Below are 22,627 nucleotides of genomic sequence, written 5' to 3'. Positions count from 1 at the left end.
TGGATAGAAAAAACAGTAACAAAACAGTAGCAAAAAGAATCAATCAAACATCTATTTCTAAACTCAAGCTAGATCAAATCTAAGGATTTAAGAGAATTTGATCAAGTTCATAATTAAATAGTCAAACATAAAAACTTTTACCTATTCAGAAACTTTACAAAATTTGTGATCTAACGCAATTGGAATCATGCAATTTGGATATGTATACTAATAGATACTCCCTCCATTCCACAATGTAGTGCCTATAGATTTTTATGAAAGTCTAACTTTGCCAACTTTGACCAAGCGTATAAAGAAAATTGTCTACATCTAAAATATCAAACATGTACATTCTGAAAATATAACTCACGATGTATCCAATGATGTACATTTGGTATTCTAGATGTATCTACTTTTTTCTATAAATATGGTCAAAGTTTGTAATGTTTGACTTCTGCAAAAATCTATAGGCACTATATTATGGAACGGAGGGAGTATGAAGTTTCTAAGATCGCTACTTTTCTGAAGAAAAAATACGGGATTTCTTTGATCTCACCAGAGTAGTCGCCGGAGTTGAGGAAGAAGATCGGATCCGGGGTTGTTGGGTCTCCTAGAGGGGGGTTGTTGGGTCTCCTAGAGGAAGGAGAGCACGGGACGGTGTAGAGGAGATCTCAGCAACCTCAGGGAAGGCCGAGGAAGGACCAACCGAGCATCGGGCGGCGACGGAGAAGCCGCCGGAGTTTATGAACTCCGATGAGTAATTATGCGGGATAGGGAGGGGGATAAGCTCCCATAGGAGAGGGCTTTGGGCGAGGGGAAAGAGGGCAACACGAGGGAGGTATTTATAGGGCAAGGGGGTGTCCAGATACGTGCAGCCGTGGCGAGCAAAAACCGCAAGTTTGGATCTCCGACGAGAAAATCCTGGGCATTAATGGCTTTTTACGTGGAGAGGGAGGTGTAGGGGAAAGAGATAGATCCATTCAGAGGATTCCAGGGGAAGGGGAAGGAGGGAACGGGATGGGGCGCTGCCTGGGGTGCGGGCCTGCGGGCGTTCTACTCCTGTAGGAAGGGTTCCTAGGAGGAAGACGACCTGTTGGGTCGTGGAGGGGCTGGGCCTGGTGCGGCTGGGCTTTCGGCCAATTTTGTTTTTATAAATACAAACAAGTAAAACTGAAATAAAGAGCAGTAAATGAAATCATTAGATATGCATACTACTCCCTCCTTTCCTAAATATTTGTCTTTCTAGAGATTTCAACAATTGACTACATACGAATCAAAATGAGTGAATCTACACTCTAAAATATCTCTATATACATCCGTATGTGATAGTCCATTTGAAATCCTAAAAAGACAAGTATTTAGGAACGGAGGGAGTATATGTCAAAAAAATTCTAAAAACAAATCCTAAAACATAAAAATATTTTCAGAGGCAAATAAAATCCACACAAATTTAAATACAGCAAACTCTGCTACTATTGTAATAAAACCCAATAAAAATGATTTTTAAAATACCAATGTGATTTCAAATTTATGTTTCTCCACTTTTCTACTGTAGGGAATCATTTTACCCTATTTTCCATGTATTTTATTTTTGGAGAACAATAATTTGAATAAAATCCAAATAACTCCAAATTGAAAGGGGTTTCAAAATACTTCCAAATGACTTCCAATTTGATTCTTTTAACTTCCACCTCAAATTTCATATAATTTGAAGAAGTCATTTTATCTTCTCTGTTGAAAATCATTGAGTTGCATAAAGTTTCGAATTTGAAATATTTTCAGTTGTAATTCAAATCGTTTCAAAACCCTTTTCATTTCAAATGGAATAAGTCATTTTATCTTAACTCTAGGGTTTTGTGTTGGAATGAATTTGAATTCATTGAGATCCAAAATGGCAATGGGAAAGTTTGGGAAAGTCATTTCATTCCCTCTCATTCAACTTTCAAAAAGTTTCAAATTCCACTCAATTTCACTCAATCAATCACACAAACAAACAATCAATCAATCAAAACTATATATTTATTATAACATTCGAAAATTTAGAATTTTGGGATGTTACAAGAGCAGAGAGAACACATTTATAATTTTAAGGCAAGGAAACCTAGCAAAGCAAAATTAAGAAACCCTCGAATGAGTAAAACAACAAAATAAATGCCTCTTTTTTCCAGGCGGGAAGAAACCAAGCCGCCACAGGAAGAAAGAAAACCCAAAAATAGAGGAGGAGGGGAATAGAAGAGCGGAGCACTCAGCACTGACAAAAACCACCAAAAAGAGAGCAACTACTCTTTTCTTGGCGAGGAGGAGGTGTGTGTGTGTGTGTGTGTGTGTGTGTATATATATATATATATATATATATATATATATATATATATATATATATATATATATATATATATATATATATATATATATATATACAAGCAGTGGTAGTTACCACCACTTGCGTTTTGTATGTTGTATGTAGTATCTGTCGAAACCGAGAGTATGTACGTGTAGTATGTAGTATATAACAATGATTAGGTACTATATATACAAATTTTTAGGTAGAATGTACCATTTTTTGAGTATGCTCTTTTTTACGTACAAACATGTACATATTTCACAAATATAACAAAAACTATGGGCTCATATTCAATTTTTTCATGTAACTTGTTTTGAAATATCTTATATATAATATATAAACATATTTAAAATAATAAAATAATATATATAGTACCACATGCTACTATATGAGACATGTGGGGTAACTACCATCGGGTGGTAGGATGGTATAGGACAAATGTTTCCTACAAACAGTGATAGTTATCACCACTTGCGTTTTGTATGTTGTATGTAGTATCTGTCGAAACCGAGAGTATGTATGTTTAGTATGTAGTATATAACAATGATTAGGTAGTATATATAAAAAAAATTGGTAGTATGAACTATTTTTTGAGTATGCTCTTTTTTACATACAAATATATACGTATTTCACAAATATAACAAAAACTATGGGCTCATATGCAATTTTTTCATGTAACTTGTTTTGAAATATCTTAGACATAGTATATGAACATATTTAAAATAATAAAATAGTATATATAGTACCATATGATAGTATATGAGATATGTGGAGCAACTACCACCGTGTGGTAGGATGGATACTCCCTATATATATAGATGGAGCAAATCACACGGCTTATTAGCAGCAATTGTCTGTGTTATTATTGGTCTTCACACACATTTCTGATCACGGACTTGTTTGCCGTGTATCACACACGTCTTGTTTAGTTGAACTGTTTCCATTGTGCTGCGCAATAAAGGCTGCAGAGAGGGATCCCAGTAGCAAGGACTAGCTTCCCTACCGATAGCTCATCTAATAGAACTCCCAAATTAACTGTGCTGAGGCTGAAGTAGTCATGAGATGGGTGACCGGATGGGAAGTGGACTCGATATTAACTAGTTGCATGGGTAACTGCAAATGTTTATTATAAACCTTTGTAGTGACCCATCCATCCAGTTAATATCGAAGTCTTTGTTTTGTATTTGTTGACATTTTTTGTGTTTTGAACACATGTTGATTGGCTTGAAGAAAATCTATCTCGTTACTTTTTGATAAAAAAAAATTGAACACTTGTTGATTGGCTTGAATGATGGTCTATCCCGTTACTTTACGACATGTTTCCAAAACATGGACCTCGAGGTTAATTCAACTAATAGGACGGAGCACTATATACATTCAACGCAATTAAATGTTCCAAAAAAAGTGATATGATTTATGTGAAACTTATAAGTCATGTATGTCAAATTAACCTCTGTTTACTTGTTCTTAAATTAACCTCCGGGCCTGTTTGCCGCGTATCTAACGCATCTTGTTAAGTTGAACCGTTGATGATCTCTTCCCTAATCCAAACAGTTCATTCGAGTGAACCATATGCCGTATATCACTCACACCTTGATTTGGCTGATCGTTTTTGTAAGTTTTCCTAATAGCAAATAGTTCATCGGAGCGAACTACATGCCGTATATTGCACACACATTGACATGACTGCCCGTCTCTGTTGTTGCCTAATCACAAACAGTTCGTCTGGATCAACTGTATGGCCATCATCGCACACGTAAATAAAATCTGAACCGTGTCTGATGTACCCGCCATCGCAAACATTTTACACCTTTTTTGACCATTATTTTACATCACAATTTGCGATTAATGCATCGCACACAGTTTCGTCGAAGGGTCACTGATCGTAGTGTCGTGTTAGCAACATCCTGCAGTAGTGCAGTCTCTCGAAGGAGCAAATAAGGGTAGAGTGTGCGTGCGTGCGTTGATAGGGGTGAGTGTATGCGCATATGTATGAGCGCTTGCGTTTCTACTGTGTTAGAAAAATATCATTGAGTTGAAGATGCACGTTGCTACGCCCATCTAATTTACCACTATAATGATGGTAATAGATGGAATTATATTATGATATAACATTTTTACAAAAAATAAATTTTAGTGCTCGATTAGTACCTCGACGCTTGTGCACTTGTGTGCCGCCATGCCTGTCTATTTTCTGGTTGAATAGTAGGAATTTCTTTAAATATATACAATGAAGCATATATCAAATGTCTCATGTCAGATAAATCACCAAAGCATGATCCTATATTGGTGTGCTCTAATATGCTAGGAATTTTAGCAAAACCACAGACAACAACTCTGAAGATGACACATGATGAGCCCCGAATGAATTCTCTAAGCACCAAAACAATAAGCTCAGTGGTCACCTTGCGCATTCTTAGTTTCTATTACTAATTGTCCTTGGTTATTTTATCTTCCGATTGTAAGGCGCACCTTTTTCCTTATTTTTAACTCAGTTTGTCAATTGGTGGTTGTGTACGGTGATAAATTCATCATAATCTAGTAGTTTCCATTCTCCTACATCAGACAAATATACTACAGTACATATACCCATTAATTAACCATTGCTTCCAATGATTTAAGAAGAGTACTAAGTAAGATATCGACCTTGAATTTTAAGCCTCGTGATTGCCTAGGCTAAAGTTCAATACTATGATACGTGCTTTGTGCAAATATACCTCAGTACAACTACCAACCAAGACCGACCAGCCAATTCACCTCCTCAGCAAACAACCTGATCTCAGGCGCCATTTTTATGCATAATCTACATCGCCCGAGACCTAGAACTCCTGCAGGAATCGCTACAAGCAAAACCACATCAAATCCCCCAAACTTCAACTTAATTTATCTAATCAAATGGAGGCCTCCGTGAAGCTCGGCCTCCAAAAACAATTTTTGTTTCTTTATTACATTTTAAATTCCAAAACCATTCATGAAATCTGAAAAGCTATTTCCAATTAATGAACATTTTTTTCAAATTAAGAAATATCTTTTGAAATCGCAAACATTATTGAAATTGGCTAAAATTTTGGAAGTATGAAAATATATTTTAATTCAAGATAATTTTTGTAAATCAAAAACATTTTCCAAATTTGGAGCATTTTTGAATTTTCCAATATTTAATCGAATGCACGAAGTTCTTGAAAATTTGCAAACATTATTGAAATGTATGAATATTTATCTAAATTCGTTTATTTTTTCAATTCACACGTATTTTTTGAATTTGCGCATTTTCAAATTGAACAATTTTTATTCCATAATTTTTTTAATATGTATTTTTTTGTAATTTGCAAACATTTTTAAATCATGAGTTTTTTGAATTTTTGAATATTATTTGAATTCATTGAAATTTTGTTCAAATTTGTGAATATTTTGAATATTATTTGAATTCATTTTCAAATTTTAATTCAAGATAATTTTGAATATTATGAATATTATTTGATTTTTAATCTAAAAATATTTTACTTTGTGGACAATGTTTTCATGTTTGTGAATATTTTTATAAAATCATGAACATCGTTTTTAAATCTGAACATATTTGAATTTGGGGACATGTTTTCCAATTCATGAACAGGTTTTAAAAGAATGAACATATTTGTTAAATCTGAACATATTTTAATTTGTGGACAATGTTTTCAAATTTTTGAAAATATTATGTATTCTCCAATATTTTTAGAAATCACAGATTATAAATTTGTGAACATGTTTTCAGAAAATTATAACGTATTTTAAATTTAAGTAGAAAACAGGGTCAAATAAAAACAGGTGAAAACCGCAAGATGGTGTGGCAGAACAGCAGAATGGCGGCCACACTAGTTCCCCCCGGCTTTGGTGCCTGATGTGAGGCAGCGCTTCTACAACATGGAGTGATCCACTGCAGTGGTGTCGCTGGACCAAGTGGTTCGTCCCCGCGCCGACGATGATCGGTCCCATGGGATAGCAATTAGCAGGTGGTGTAAGACAAGAGAGCCTTGGTTAAGATGAGAAAAATTCCAAATCCGCTTCATGCCTCCACCGTACCCAATCACCTAGTGTTAAGTATGGATCCGTCATCGAGTGCGGCTAATCTGCACCTGGACTCATTTGCACCCACGCTTAGAAAAAAATTAAAAAAAAATACTAGAAAAATTCAAAAAATTCCAAATTTTTTATGGTGGTAGATAATTTGAGGCGTGAGGTGCGCCCCCAAATTCAACTCGTTTGAGCATTTGAGCAACTCTCGGCAAAAAAGACAAAATCAGGGTCTGTGAAAATGTTTACTGTTCACGCACTGTTTTGACCCCGATTTATCTTTTTTGCCGAGAGCTACTCAGTTGTCCAAATAAGTTGAATTTTGGGGAGCACCTCACGTGTCAAATTATCTACCACCACAAAAAAGTTTGGAATTTGTTGAATTTTTCTAGTATTTTTTTTGAATTTTTTTCTGAGAGGGAGCAGATGAGCCGGGGCTCCAGGATGAATTATCGTCCGTCATCGGTGTTTCTCTAGAAAGACCACTACAGTAAACTACTGAGTGCAGAACACTGTAGGAAGCTACTATTTCCTCCGTTTGAAAAAGCTTTCCCCAAACTACTTGTCCTTCAAATGGATGTATCTAGCAACATACATTTATTAAAGGGACAAACTTCTTCGGGCGGAGGAAGTATATGATGCATTGTACACGCATCAAACTGTTCATGAACGAACGCTGTTGAGGAAAATCGCACATTAACTCAGGTGGTTGCACTGGACCAACAAGTGTCCCGTCGGATGCGTGCTAACATCACTAGCAGGAGTACTAATTCAACTACCAGCAACGCCATTGCATCCGCGCGATCGCTCCCCATACACGACACAACGTTGACCCAGGTCGCTGTAGTGTCATGCCTCAGCTTCAGACCTTTGCTTTCTCACCCTCCTGCTCGAGAGGTAAGCATTCCAGTGAACATTAGCACAATTTCTCATATAGTTTGCGTCAATGCCTATAAATCCGCCCCTTCCCACCTCCAATCCCAGTATCCCACCACATCAATCGAAAAGCACAGGTTGAGTTGAGCCAGACTTTTCTTCGAGTGATTAAATTTAATCCATCAAGATGGCGTCGCAGGTGATCGAGGTGAACAGGGAGGGGGCGGAGGTGTAACACGGCGTGGCGCTGTGCGCCGAGAAGGCGGTGGAGCTGCTGGCCGAGACCAACATGCCGCTGGGCCTGCTGCCACTGGCGGACATCAAGGAGGTCGGCTACAACCGCTCTACGGGCTTCGTGTGGCTGCGCCAGAAGAAGGCACTCACGCACACCTTCAAGCAGATCGGCAGGCTGGTCTCGTACGCCACCGAGGTGATGGCCTTCGTCGAGGATCGCAAGATGAAGCGCATCACAGGGGTCAAGAGCAAGGAGCTCCTCGTGTGGATCACCGTCTGCGACATGTACATCGACAAGAACAACCACTCAAAGATCACGTTCAAGACGCCCACAGGACTGGGAAGGACCTTCCCCGTCTACGTCTACGGAAAGGAGGACGACAACAAGCACGACGTGGCCTAATAAGAGACCACGGTGGGCATAAAGATCCTTTTTTTTGCCGACATACAGAGTTTGACACTACGATGAATACTACATGTACTCATTTTCTATATATATGAACTGTTTTAATAAAGTGAGATTACGAAGTTGTAGTACTCTACTTTGGTATTTTGCCGGATTTTAAATCACAGCCGATCAGAAATGTCCGCTCGCTTTGCATGGTTCCTTAAATCATAGTAAGTGGAGTCATTCATGCAAAAGGCTAACTCCAACGCGCCGATCTAAACGGATATAGATTTGGTCCGCTATTTGTTCGTTTGGGACGGTTGGAGACGCGTCGTCAGGCCACATGTGCCCAAATCTAGCCAGTGCGCCCAATTGGCCAACCCATTTAGACTTTCATGCACATAAATCCAATTATAAAGAGAATATTGTATATAGTTGAAACAAAATAAATCACATAGTTTTTACATCATAATAATAAATAGTTTACAACCAATAAAAATCTCATAGCTTACAAACAGATAAATTTTAATTGTCACAAGTACATTGATAGAAAAACAGCTGGTATATCTATTGGTTGACAATACGAGTCCACATATGCTCAATCAAATTATTTTGAAGTTGAAAGTGACTTGCTTAATCACGCACTTCAGTATGAAATTAGGTTTACTTTGCAAACGTTAATGGGCATGCTCAACTCAACTCAACATTTTCACCCTGAAAATCAAACTGTTGATCAAAGATGTTTTCATCATGCTCATCCTCTGCAAGTACTGAAAATAGACGTAACAGATAGTGTAGTAGCAAGAAAATTCTTAACAAGTAACAAGTAGCGCTATTAGCAAAGGTGCACTAAGCTTAAGGTGACCCAATCCTTTTTGTAATAAAGGACAAATCGGAAAGTTCTCTGATAATCAGCAAAATATTCTCGAAGACACATGGGAATTACCGTCTAGTCACATTCGTGACGGAAATAAACAATGGATTACATGATCAAATTTATCATGAAATGCCTCATTCGGTTGTGCCGGGGTTTTAGGTCGCACCCGCAGGTCGTGCCGGCCCAAGCCGAAGATCATGGTCGTCTTACTCTGGCCGTTGACAACGATGTCATGGGAAGAGGTCGGCCATGTCGATCACTTCCTCCACAACGGCGACTTCCTCTTTGTCATCGTTGCCGTCCCGTGATGTGACACAGTTAAGCATGGTGGCGCCCTCCTCCATGACGGTCGACTTAATGGACCAGGTGCACGAGAACATTAGTAACCCGGGAAGGAGAACCCACACACGGGGCGAATGGTGGCGGCGGGGGTGCCCGGGCTAGCTGCTTGCCTGGCCATTGGGTTGGCCTGCCCGGGCCTGTGTTTGGTTGTCGGTTGGAGAGGAGATTTTCCACTTGTTCTGATTAGACATATGATTTAAAGAAGTATGTTGCGGATCTTCTTCATTCTTCTACCATGTCTTAATTACTTATGTTACCCAACGGTAGTGTAATCTAGTTAAGTATGGTAGTTACTAGAAGTAATGGCCATGAACAGTCGACCATGCATGCGGCGATGAACAACATTGATATCAGCCAGTTATAACACCCCTCCTAGTGCACTCTATATTAAGGCAGAAGGAGGGCATCAGGCTGAGGGTTGAAATTTCACAAATTGCACCTTACACCAAGAGAAAAGAACATCACAGGAGTATGGCGTTACACCCACTAGAGAAGGCTTGAATTTGTATAAACCCTTGAGCATACTCCCATCCTAACAACTGATAGATACAATTGCCTCTACATTGACACCCGATAGTATTGCCAGGATTATATCCACGATAGTTGGAGCCCACCAGGGGGCAAGCATCTATCGACATCATTGTGCGGATGGTTTCTTCCTCGACTCCCGCCAGCGGCATCTGTCTTGGCGTCCTCGAGATCACCATTGATGGCTCAGGATGGCATCTCGATGCTCCGTTGAACATTTCTAACCTGCTGGCATGCAGGAGCATCCATTATCGGGCCAATTAGTTGGGCTTTCCGAGCCTCGAACTCATATCTTCACAAAAGCCGGCTTGACTAGCGCCACAGTGTCGCACGAAGCACTCATCCAAGCGTCGTCCTCAGTTTCATTGTCTTGTGAGCCGGCTCGTTGGGATGATGGACAACGACTATCTAATACCACTAATGGAGTTCAACTCCGAGGAGGTGGATAGCTTCGTGGCCCGGGGATCCATGGCAGATGTTTTCATGGCTGGCACACCGGCCCCACGTCTATATTAGGATTAAACACGACTGCTTGCCGTGTCCGTTCCGTGCACGTGTATATGCATGTATCCGTGTAGGTGTCCTAAACCATCACCGAGTAGGACTACTAGTTAGCCAGGTTAGCTAGTATATATACTCAAGGTACCCCCTGTAATCTGTACCACAACGAAAAAAAATGTTGAGTTAAACACGTCCGTATAGTAGTGTCCGAGTAGTAGTGCAATTAGTAACCGAGTAGGTTTGCTAGTACTAGTCGGTTAGCTACTAGGCTGTCGTACGTGTATATAAGTGCACCAACCCCTGTAATCTGTATTAGACCACAACGAAAGAGAAAAGCAATAAAGGAGCAAGGCTCGATACGAGCCTTTGGCGATCTACCTCGATCAGTTTGTTTCGTTCACAAGTGTTCCGTCGACGACGCCGGAGTACGCCGATCCAATCGATCTAGCTAGCACCTTGATGGATCTTGCATGCAACAGCGCAAGTACGTAGGCGACCCGTTGAAGCTCTCTCGACGGAACCTCTCGACAAGAACGAACGAACGCGAAGGCACTGAATCGTTGTGATGGCCACAGGCTCGTGTCGAGCCTGTTGAATACTTTGTATTGCTCTTTTTTCGTTGTGGTCTAATACAGATTACAGGGGTTGGTGCACTTATATACACGTACGACAGCCTAGTAGCTAACCGACTAGTACTAGCAAACCTACTCGGTTACTAATTGCACTACTACTCGGACACTACTATACGGACGTGTTTAACTCAACATTCATCCCCTTAAACACGACGTGGTCTTCACTATCGACCTGGGTCCCAAATGCGATGACTACTACTCATAGGTGTCATCGTCGACATTGCCTTCGTCGTTCCTCGTAGCATTTCAGGGACTGTCTTTGCTGTCGTCGGCTCGTCTGTAGCTTGACGCCAGCGCTCCTCCTTGGTCGCATCTTCAACCTTCACCTATTCTTCGGTGCTTGATAGACTGTCTTTGGGATTCTGGTGGTGACATCTTTTGAATCCGAGTGTGATCAAACTTTCGTCTAACTTTGAGTTCCAAACTCTTAGCGTTTGCTTCCCGTAAAGCGCCTTCTTGAGCTTGTAAACTTTCCCTTCTTCTTCCTTTCTTCTCGTAGCCGAGGGGTTGTTCCACGTACACTTCTTCTTTGAGGTTGCCGTTGAGGAAAGCTGATTTAACATCCATATGTTGAACCTTCCAATCCTCTTGTACTGCCAAAGCTAGGAGCACTCTCACCGTCTCGATTCGAGCAACCGGTGCAAACACCTCCTCATAGTCAACTCCTTGACGTTGTACGTAGCCCTTTGCGACGAGTCTTGCCTTGTACTTCACAATGGCACCCTTCGTGTCCTTCTTCAACTTGTAAACCCACTTCAAACCTATGGCCTTTTGGTTCGGAGGTCGGATTAACAAAGTCCACGTGCCATTGCTCTCGATCGCCTGCATCTCCTCATCCATGGCGTGCATCCAACTTGAACTTTTGCTCGCCTCTACGAAGTTCGCCGGCTCCTCAACTCCGAGTAAACACAAGTCGAAGTACTCGAGCGTAACTCGCTTTGCGTACTTGTAGACTTTCGTGAGGGTCTTGTAGCGACGAGGCCCGGAAGAATCCGTCGTGGCTTGCGGAGGAGGCGACACAAATTGTGTCGGCGTCGATGCACTTGAGGAAGACAGTTGAGTCTCGAGCGTGGTAGATGTCGGGTCGTTGGCATCTGCGTCGTTGGCGTAGTCGTCGTGATCATGACCATCATCTTGATTGTCATCATCACTATGCGCCTCATTGTCGAGATCTCCGCCTGTGTCGTGCGCGTCTTTGTCGCCATCACCTTGCAACCCATGCGCGTCGTCGTCGGTGTCGGCACCATGATGATCACTGCCATTGCGGTCACCTCGGTTGTGCGTCTTGCCAACCACCTGGATGTCTTCCCCTGCATCATCATCAGTTGGAAATTCAACGTTGAATATATTACCGTTTGGAGCATCATTGGCTGTTGCGCTCCAATTCCACGCTTGGTTTTCTTCAAAAAAAACGTCACGTGAAATCCATAGACGCTTGGTTCGTGGATCGTAGAAGCGATATGCCTTGGTGCCGGAACTCCTCTCGTATCCGATGAACACCATCTTGGTGCTGCGATCGGCAAGCTTTGAGAGATGCGGCTCCGCCGTCTTCACATGCGCCACGCACCCGAACGTCCGTAGATGATACACATTCGGCTTACGTCCGTAAATTGCTTCATACGGAGTCTTGCCAATCACCGCCTTCGTTGGAGCCCGATTGAGAAGATAGACCGCCGTCGAGACAGCTTCTCCCCAAAAAGTCCCCTGCAAATTCTTGCTCTTGAGTAAACTTCTCGCCATGTCAACGACGGTTCGATTGCGCCTTTCAACAACACCATTCTGCTGTGGCGTATAAGGTGCCGTGAGGAACCTTTTTATGCCAATCTTCTCACAGTAGTCGTTGAACTCGTTTGACGTAAACTCTCCGCCGCGATCTGTCCGTAGAGCGCGAACCTTCAGCTTGTGTTCCATCTCCGTTGTAGCCTTCAGCTTCTTGAACGCTTCAAACGCCTCATCTTTAGATCGTAGGAGAACGACCCACATGTATCTCGAGTAGTCATCTACCACAAGGAAGAAGTACTTCTTTCCTCCGTGAGTTGCTGGGGTGATAGGGCCACATAGATCACCATGGAGCAGCTCGAGTGCATCACTTGCACGATAGGTAGACTGAGCAGGGAACGGCCTGCGGTGCTGTTTTCCAACCAAGCACCCATCACATACTCGATCAACATGGTCGATAAACGGCATCCCAGATACCATCTCCATCTTCGACATCTTCTTCAAGGCGTAGAAGTTAACGTGTCCAAATCTAGCATGCCATAACCATGAATCATCACTCTTGGCGAGCCAACACTCCAGTTGAGATTGATCAAGGTTGAGGATATAGAGCCTGTTCCGCGTGCGATTCACACGCGCTAGCATGTTTCGGAGGTTGTCGAAGATCGTCATCACTCCGTTCTCGATATCCACCTTGCATCCATTCTCGTCAAGTTTTCCGACAGAGATGATGTTGTTTCGAAGCCGTGGGATGTAGTACACTCCGGTGAGTATGCGATGTTCTCCTGTGAGACCCTCAAAGAGGACAGAGCCTTGCACGTAAATCTCCACATTTGAACCATCACCGAACTTGACCGAGCCTCGACGATCTACGATGACGGACAGCGATGTTGAGTCCGTCAAGTCCGGCAACGGCGGTTCAAAGGCGAACAAGAACGACAATGTGAAGAAGGGTGGCAAGTCAGCAACCAGTGGTGGCGGAACGGGCGGCGCCAACGTACAGGTGCATCGCAACATCCCCATCCAGTACCCGATGCTCATCGACGCCAACTACGGCGTGTGGGCGGTGAACATGAAGATCATTCTCCGAACCCTTCGAGTGTGGGAGGCCATCACGGACGATGACGTCGACGAGGAGTGTGACGAAGGTGCCATGGCTGCCATAGCCCAGTCTGTGCAGGATTCCGTGCTGATGACATTGGCGGAGTTCAGACAGCAAGAGAGGCGTGGAAGGCACTCAAAGAGATGAGGATCGGAGAAGATCGTGTCACGAAGGCTCGGGCACAAGTGCTGAAGCGCCAATTTCACAAGTTGCAGATGGAGGAAACTGAATCGGTGAACGACTATGCCATGCGTCTGACTACATTGGTGGGAGAGATCCGCGCGCTTGGTGCAAAGCTCGAGGAGACCGAGATTGTGGAGAAGTTTTTCAGTTCGGTGACTGATAAATTCACGTACATCATCGGCACGCTCGAGCAGCTTTACGACATCGACGACATGACCATAACGGAGGCGATCGGACGCTTGCGGACATGGGAAGAGAATGCTCGTGGTTGTCGGAAAGGCAAAGGAGAAGGGAGTGACCAACTCATGTACTCGCGCGCAGATTGGGAGTCCCCAAGTAGCAAAGGAAGGCGCAACGTTGGCGAAGGCTCAAGCAACGCGAAGCGTGGCGGACAAACCGAAGAAGGCAAAGGAAAAGGCAAGCCACAAGGTCGTGGTAAGGCGGACCGATCTAAAGAGCGGAAGCCACGGAACTTGGATATGTCCGAGGTCAAGTGCTATAACTGCAACGAGATGGGTCACTTTGCAAAGGATTGTCCGGAGCCTAACAAGCGGGAGATCAAGGCACATTTGGGACCCAGGTCGATAGTGAGGACCACGTCGTGTTTAAGGGGGTGAATGTTGAGTTAAACACGTCCGTATAGTAGTGTCCGAGTAGTAGTGCAATTAGTAACCGAGTAGGTTTGCTAGTACTAGTCGGTTAGCTACTAGGCTGTCGTACGTGTATATAAGTGCACCAACCCCTGTAATCTGTATTAGACCACAACGAAAAAAGAGCAATACAAAGTATTCAACAGGCTCGACACGAGCCTGTGGCCATCACACCGATTCAGTGCCTTCGCGTTTGTTCGTTCTTGTCGAGAGGTTCCGTCGAGAGAGCTTCAACGGGTCGCCTACGTACTTGCGCTGTTGCATGCAAGATCCATCAAGGTGCTAGCTAGCTTGCTTGCTAGCTTTGCACTACGAGTAAGGATCCTGGGTGAATTGATCTAGCGATCAAAAGCCAACAGTCTAGTCTTCATAGGGATGCACCATCGATCCATCTGCTGCAGCTCGCAATGTTGCGACATGTGGCAGATAGTGCGGTTGTCCGCAACTCACTCGGGAGGAGCGGGAGGCCTCCAAGTAGCTTCTCAATACCCCAATATTAGAGAACGTAGTAATTTCAAGAAAATTCCTACGCACACCCAAGATCATGGTGATGCATAGCAACGAGAGGGGAGAGTGTGACCACGTATCCTCGTCAACTGAAAGCGGAAGCGTTAGATCAACGCGGTTGATGCAGTCGTACGTCTTCACGGCCCGACCGATCAAGCACCGAAACTACGGCACCTCCGAGTTCTAGCACACGTTCAGCTCGATGACGTCCCTCGATCTCCGATCCAGCCGAGTGTCGAGGAAGAGTTCCGTCAGCACAACGGCGTGGTGGCGACCTTGATGTTCTACCGTCGCAGGGCTTCGCCTAAGCACCACCACAATATTATCGAGTAGGACTATGATGGAGGGGGGCACCGCACACGGCTAAGAGATCAAGAGATCAATTGTTGTGTCTAGAGGTGCCCCCCTGCCCCCATATATAAAGGAGCAAGGGGGGAGGTGGCGGCCGGCCAGGGAGGAGCCGCGCCATGGGGAGTCCTACTCCCACCGGGAGTAGGACTCCCTCCTTTCCTTGTTGGACTTGGAGAGTGGGGAAAGAGGAGGGAGAGAGAGGAAGGAAAGGGGGGGTGCCACCCCCTCTCCTCGTCCTATTCGGACTAGGGGGGGGGCGCGGCCTAGCCCTGGCCGCCTCTCCTCTTCTCCACTAAGGCCCACTATGGCCCATTAAGCCCCCGGGGGGTTCCGGCAACTCCTCGATACTCCGGTAAAATCCTGATTTCACCCAGAACACTTCCGATATCCAAATATAGGCTTTTAATATATCAATCTTCATGTCTCGACCATTTCGAGACTCCTCGTCATGTCCGTGATCACTTACGGGACTCCAAACAAACTTTGGTACATCAAAACTCATAAACTCATAATACAACTGTCATTGAAACCTTAAGCGTACGGACCCTACGGGTTCGAGAACTATGTAGACATGACCGAGACACGTTTCCGGTCAATAACCAATAGCGGAACCTGAATGCTCATATTGGCTCCTACATATTCTACGAAGATCTTTATCGGTCAAACCGCATAACAACATACGTTGTTCCCTTTGTCATCGGTATGTTACTTGCCCGAGATTTGATCATCGGTATCCAATACCTAGTTCAATCTCGTTACCGGCAAGTTTTTTTTCTCGTTCCATAAAGTATAATTCTGTAACTAACTCATTAGCTACATTGCTTGCAAGGCTCATAGTGATGTGCATTATCGAAAGGGCCCAGAGATACTCTCCGGCAATCGGAGTGACAAAACCTAATCACGAAATACGCCAACTCAACATGTACCTTTGGAGACAACTGTAGAGATCCTTTATCATTACCCAGTTACGTTGTGACGTTTGGTAGCACACAAAGTGTTCCTCTGGTAAACGGGAGTTGCATAATCTCATAGTTGTAGGAACATGTATAAGTCATGAAGAAAGCAATAGCAACATACTAAACGATCAAGTGCTAAGCTAACGGAATGGGTCATGTCAATCACATCATTCTCCTAATGATGTGATCCCGTTAATCAAAGGTCAACTCATGTCTATGGTTAGGAAACATAACCATCTTTGATTAATGAGCTAGTCAAGTAGAGGCATACTAGTGACATTAAGTTTGTCTATGTATTCACACATGTATCATGTTTCCGGTTAATACAATTCTAGCATGAATAATAAACATTTATCATGAAATAAGGAAATAAATAATAACTTTATTATTGCCTCTAGGGCATATTTCCTTCAGTCTCCCACTTGCACTAGAGTCAATAATCTAGATTACACAGTAATGATTCTAACACCCATGGAGCCTTGGTGTTGATCATGTTTTGCTCGTGGAAGAGGCTTAGTCAACGGGTCTGCAACATTCAGATCCGTATGTATCTTGAAAATCTCTATGTCTCCCACCTGGACTTGGTCCCGGATGGAATTGAAGCGTCTCTTGATGTGCTTGGTCCTTTTGTGAAATCTGGATTCCTTTGCCAAAGCAATTGCACCAGTATTGTCACAGAAGATCTTCATTGGTCCCGATGCACTAGGTATGACACCTAGATCGGAAATGAACTCCTTCATCCAGACTCCTTCATTTGATACTTCTGAAGCAGCTATGTATTCCACTTCGCATGTAGATCCCGCCACGACGCTTTGTTTAGAACTGCACCAACTGACAGCTCCAACGTTCAATATAAACACGTATCCAGTTTGCGATTTAGAATCGTCCAGATCAGTGTCAAAGCTTGCATCGACGTAACCATTTACGACTAGCTCTTTGTCACCTCCATAAACGAGAAACATATACTTAGTCCTTTTCAGGTATTTCAGGATATTCTTGACCGTTGTCCAGTGATCCACTCCTGGATTACTTTCATACCTCCCTGCTAAACTTATTGCTAAGCATACGTCAGGTCTGGTACACAGCATTGCATACATGATAGAGCCTATGGCTGAAGCATAGGGAACATCTTTCATTTTCTCTCTATCTTCTCATGTGGTCGAGCATTGAGTCTGACTCAACTTCACACCTTGTAATACAGGCAAGAACCCTTTCTTTGCCTGATCCATTTTGAACCTTTTCAAAACTTTATCAATGTATGTGCTTTGTGAAAGTCCAATTTAAGCATCTTAATCTATCTCTATAGATCTTGGAACCCAATATGTAAGCAGCTTCACCGAGGTCTTCCATTGAAAAACTTTTATTCAAGTATCCCTTTATGCTATCCAGAAATTCTATATCATTTTCAATCAACAATATGTCATCTACATATAATATCAGAAATGCTACAGAGCTCCCACTCACTTTCTTGTAAATACAGGCTTCTCCAAAAGTCTGTATTAAACCATATGCTTTGATCACACTATCAAAGCGTTTATTCCAACTCCGAGAGGCTTGCACCAGTCCCATAAATGGATCGCTAGAGCTTGCACACTTTGTTAGCATCTTTTGGATCAACAAAACCTTATGGTTGCATCATATACAACTCTTCTTCCAGAAATCCATTCAGGAACGCAGTTTTGACATCCATTTGCCATATTTCGTAATCATAAAATGCGGCAATTGCTAACATGATTCCGACAGACTTAAGCATCGCTACTGGTGAGAAAGTCTCATCGTAGTCAACCCCTTGAACTTGTCGAAAACCTTTTGCAACAAGTCGAGCTTTGTAGACAGTTACGTTACCATCAGCGTCAGTCTTCTTTTTGAAGATCCATTTATTCTCAATGGCTTGCCGATCATCGGGAAAGTCTACCAAAGTCCATACTTTGTTCTCATACATGGCTCTCATCTCAGATTTCATGGCCTCTAGCCATTTTGCGGAATCTGGGCTCATCATCTCTTCCCCATAGTTCGTAGATTCGTCATGGTCAAGTAACATGACTTCCAGAATATGATTACTGTACCACTCTGATGCGGATCTTATTCTGGTTGACCTACGGGGTTCGGTAGTAACTTGATCTGAAGTTTCATGATCAATATCATTAGCTTCCTCACTGATTAGTGTAGTTGTCACAGGAACCGGTTTCTGTGATGAACCACTTTCCAATAAGGGAGCAAGTACAGTTACCTCATCAAGTTCTACTTTCCTCCCACTCACTTCTTTTGAGAGAAACTCCTTCTCTAGAAAGGATCCAAATTTAGCAACTAAAGTCTTACCTTCAGATCTGTGATAGAAGGTGTACTCAATAGTCTCTTTTGGGTATCCTATGAAGACACATTTCTCTAATTTGGGTTTGAGCTTATCTGGTTGAAGTTTCTTCACATAAGCATCGCAGCCCCAAATTTTAAGAAACGACAACTTTGGTTTCTTGCCAAACCATAGTTCATAAGGCGTCGTCTCGACGGATTTTGATGGTGCCCTATTTAACGTGAATGCGGCCTTCTCTAAACCATAACCCCAAAACGATAGCGGTAAATCAGTAAGAGACATCATAGATCACACCATATCTAGTAAAGTACGATTACGATGTTCGGCCACACCATTACGCTGTGGTGTTCCGGGTGGCGTGAGTTGCGAAACTATTCCGCATTGTTTCAAATGTAAACCAAACTCGTAACTCAAATATTCTCCTCCACGATCAGATCGTAGAAACTTTATTTTCTTGTTACGATGATTTTCCATTTCACTCTAAAATTCTTTGAACTTATCAAATGTTTCAGACTTGTGTTTCATTAAGTAGATATACCCATATCTGCTCAAATCATCTGTGAAGGTGAGAAAATAACGATACACGCCGCGAGCCTCAACATTTATTGGACCACACACATCGGTATGTATGATTTCCAACAAATCAGTTGCTCGCTCCATAGTTCCGGAGAACGGCGTTTTGGTCATCTTGCCCATGAGGCACGGTTCGCAAGTATCAAATGATTCATAATCAAGTGATTCCAGAAGTCCATCAGTATGGAGTTTCTTCATGCGCTTTACACCAATATGACCCATACGGCAGTGCCAAAAATAAGTTGCACTATCATTATCAACTCTGCATCTTTTGGCTTCAAAATTATGAATATGTGTATCATTACTATCGAGATTTCATAAAAATAGACCACTCTTCAAGGGTACATGACCATAAAAGATATTACTCATATAAATAGAACAACCATTATTCTCTGATTTAAATGAATAAGCGTCTCGCATCAAACAAGATCCAGATATAATGTTCATGCTCAACGCTAGCACCAAATAACAATTATTCAGGTCTAAAACTAATCCCGAAGGTAGATATAGAGGTAGCGTGCCGACTGCGATCACATCGACTTTGGAACCATTTCCCACGCGCATCGTCACCTCTTCCTTAGCCAATCTTCGCTTAATCCGTAGTCCCTGTTTCGAGTTGCAAATATTAGCAAGAGAACCAGTATCAAATACCCAGGTGCTACTGCGAGCATTAGTAAGGTACACATCAATAACATGTATATCACATATACCTTTGTTCACCTTGCCATCCTTCTTATCCACCATATACTTGGGGCAGTTCCGCATCCAGTGACCAGTCTGCTTGCCGTAGAAGCACTCAGTCTCAGGCTTAGGTCCAGACTTGGGTTTCTTCTCTTGAGCAGCAACTTATTTGTTGTTCTTCTTGAAGTTCCCCTTCTTTTTCCCTTTGCCTTTCTTCTTGAAACTGGTGGTCTTATTGACCATCACCACTTGATGCTCCTTTTTGATTTCTACCTCCGCAGCCTTTAGCATTGCGAAGAGCTCGGGAATAGTCTTATCCATCCCTTGCATATTATAGTTCATCACGAAGCTCTTGTAGCTCGGTGGCAGTGATTGAAGAATTCTGTCAATGACACTATCATCAGGAAGATTAACTCCTAGTTGAATTAAGTGATTATTATACCCAGACATTTTGAGTATGTGTTCACTGACAGAACTATTCTCCTCCATCTTGCAGCTATAGAACTTATTAGAGACTTCATATCTCTCAATCTGGGCATTTGTTTGAAATATTAACTTCAACTCCTGGAACACCTCATATGCTCCATGACGTTCAAAACATCGTTAAAGTCCCGGTTCTAAGCCTTAAAGCATGACACACTGAACTATCGAGTAGTCATCAGCTTTGCTCTGCCGGACGTTCTTAACGTTGTCAGTTGCATCTGCAGCAGGCCGGGCACCCAGCGGTGCTTCTGGGACGTAATTCTTCTGTGCAGCAATGAGGATAATCCTCAAGTTACAGACCCAGTCCGTGTAATTGCTACCATCATCTTTCAACTTTGCTTTCTCAAGGAACGCATTAAAATTCAACGGAACAACAACACTAGCCATCTATCTACAATCAACATAGACATGCAAAATACTACCAGGTACTAAGTTCATGATAAATTTAAGTTCAATTAATCATATTACTAAAGAACTCCCACTTAGACAGACATCTCTCTAGTCATCTAAGTGATCACGTGATCCAAATAAACTAAACTATGTCCGATCATCACGTGAGATGGAGTAGTTTTCAATGGTGAACATCACTATGTCGATCATATGTACTATATGATTCACGTTCAACCTTTCGGTCTCCGTGTTCCGAGGCCATATCTGTATATGCTAGGCTCCTGAAGTTTAACCTGAGTATTCCGCGTGCGCAACTGTTTTGCACCCGTTGTATTTGAACGTAGAGCCTATCACACCCGATCATCACATGGTGTCTCAGCACGAAGAACTTTCGCAACGGCGCATACTCAGGGAGAACACTTCTTGATAATTAATGAGAGATCATCTTAAAATGCTACCATCAATATAAGCAAGATAAGATGCATAAAGGATAAACATCACATGCAATCAATATAAGTGATATGATATGGCCATCATCATCTTGTGCTTGTGATCTCCATCTCCGAAGCACCGTCGTGATCACCATCGTCACCGGCGCGACACTTTGATTTCCATCATAGCATCGTTGTCGTTTTGCCATCTATTGCTTCTACGACTATCGCTACCGCTTAGTGATAAAGTAAAGCAATTACAGGGCGCTTGCATTTCATACAATAAAGCGACAACCATATGGTTCCTGCCAGTTGCCGATAACTCGGTTACAAAATATGAGCATGTCATACAATAAAATATAGCATCACGTCTTGACCATATCACATCACAACATGCCCTGCAAAAACAAGTTAGACGTCCTCTACTTTGTTGTTGCAAATTTTATGTGGCTGCTACAGGCTGAGCAAGAACCGTTCTTACCTACGCATCAAAACCACAACGATAAGTCGTCAAGTTAGTGATGTTTTAACCTTCTCAATGACCGGGCGTAGCCACACTCAGTTCAACTAAAGTTGGAGAAACTGACACCCGCCAGCCACCTATGTGCAAAGCACGTCGATAGAACCAGTCTCGCGTAAGCGTACGTGTAATGTCGGTCTGGTCCGCTTCATCCAACAATACCGCTGAACCAAAGTATGACATGCTGGTAAGCAGTATGACTTGTATCGCCCACAACTCACTTGTGTTCTACTCATGCATATAACATCTACGCATAAAAACTGGCTCGGATGCCACTGTTGGGGAACATAGTAATTTCAAAAAGTTTCCTACGCACACGCAAGATCATGGTGATGCATAGCAACAAGAGGGGAGAGTGTGTCCACATACCCTCGTAGACCGAAAGCGGAAGCGTTAGATCAACGCGGTTGATGTAGTCGTACGTCTTCACGGCCCGACCGATCAAGCACCGAAACTATGGCACCTCCGAGTTCTAGCACACGTTCAGCTCGATGACGTCCCTTGAACTCCGATCCAGCCGAGTGTCGAGGGAGAATTCCATCAGCACGACGGCGTGGTGATGACCTTGATGTTCTACCATCGCAGAGCTTCGCCTAAGCACCGCTTCAATATTATCGAGGAGGACTATAGTGGAGGGGGGCACCGCACACGGCTAAGAGATCAAGAGATCAGTTGTTGTGTCTAGAGGTGCCCCCTGCCCCCATATACAAAGGATCAAGGGGAGAGGGGGCTGCCGGCCAAGGAGGAGGCGCGCCATGGGGAGTCCAACTCCCACCGGGAGTAGGACTCCCTCCTTTCCTTGTTGGACTTGGAGAAGGGGGGAAAGAGGAGGGAGAGAGAGGAGGGAAAGGGGGGGCGCCGCCCCCCTCTCCTTGTCCTACTCGGACTAGGGGAGGGCGCGGCCCAGCCCTGGCCGCCTCTCCTCTTCTCCACTAAGGCCCACTATGGCCCATTAAGCCCTCGGGGGGTTCCGGCAACCCCTCGGTACTCCGGTAAAATCCCGATTTCACCCGGAACACTTCCGA

At 43.2% G+C, this 22,627-nt stretch overlaps 1 pseudogene; it reads left to right on the top strand.

Moving 5' to 3' along the window:
* Positions 1–7,433: 7,433 nt before the first annotated feature.
* On the top strand, positions 7,434–7,883 carry LOC119280170 (annotated as a pseudogene).
* The last annotated feature ends 14,744 nt before the right edge of the window (positions 7,884–22,627 follow it).

Source organism: Triticum dicoccoides, chromosome 3B (genome assembly GCF_002162155.2).
Source record: "Triticum dicoccoides isolate Atlit2015 ecotype Zavitan chromosome 3B, WEW_v2.0, whole genome shotgun sequence".
Taxonomy (NCBI): Eukaryota; Viridiplantae; Streptophyta; class Magnoliopsida; order Poales; family Poaceae; genus Triticum; species Triticum dicoccoides.
The sequence above is the reverse complement of the archived record's forward strand: the minus strand, read 5'-3'. Positions and strand labels throughout refer to the sequence as shown.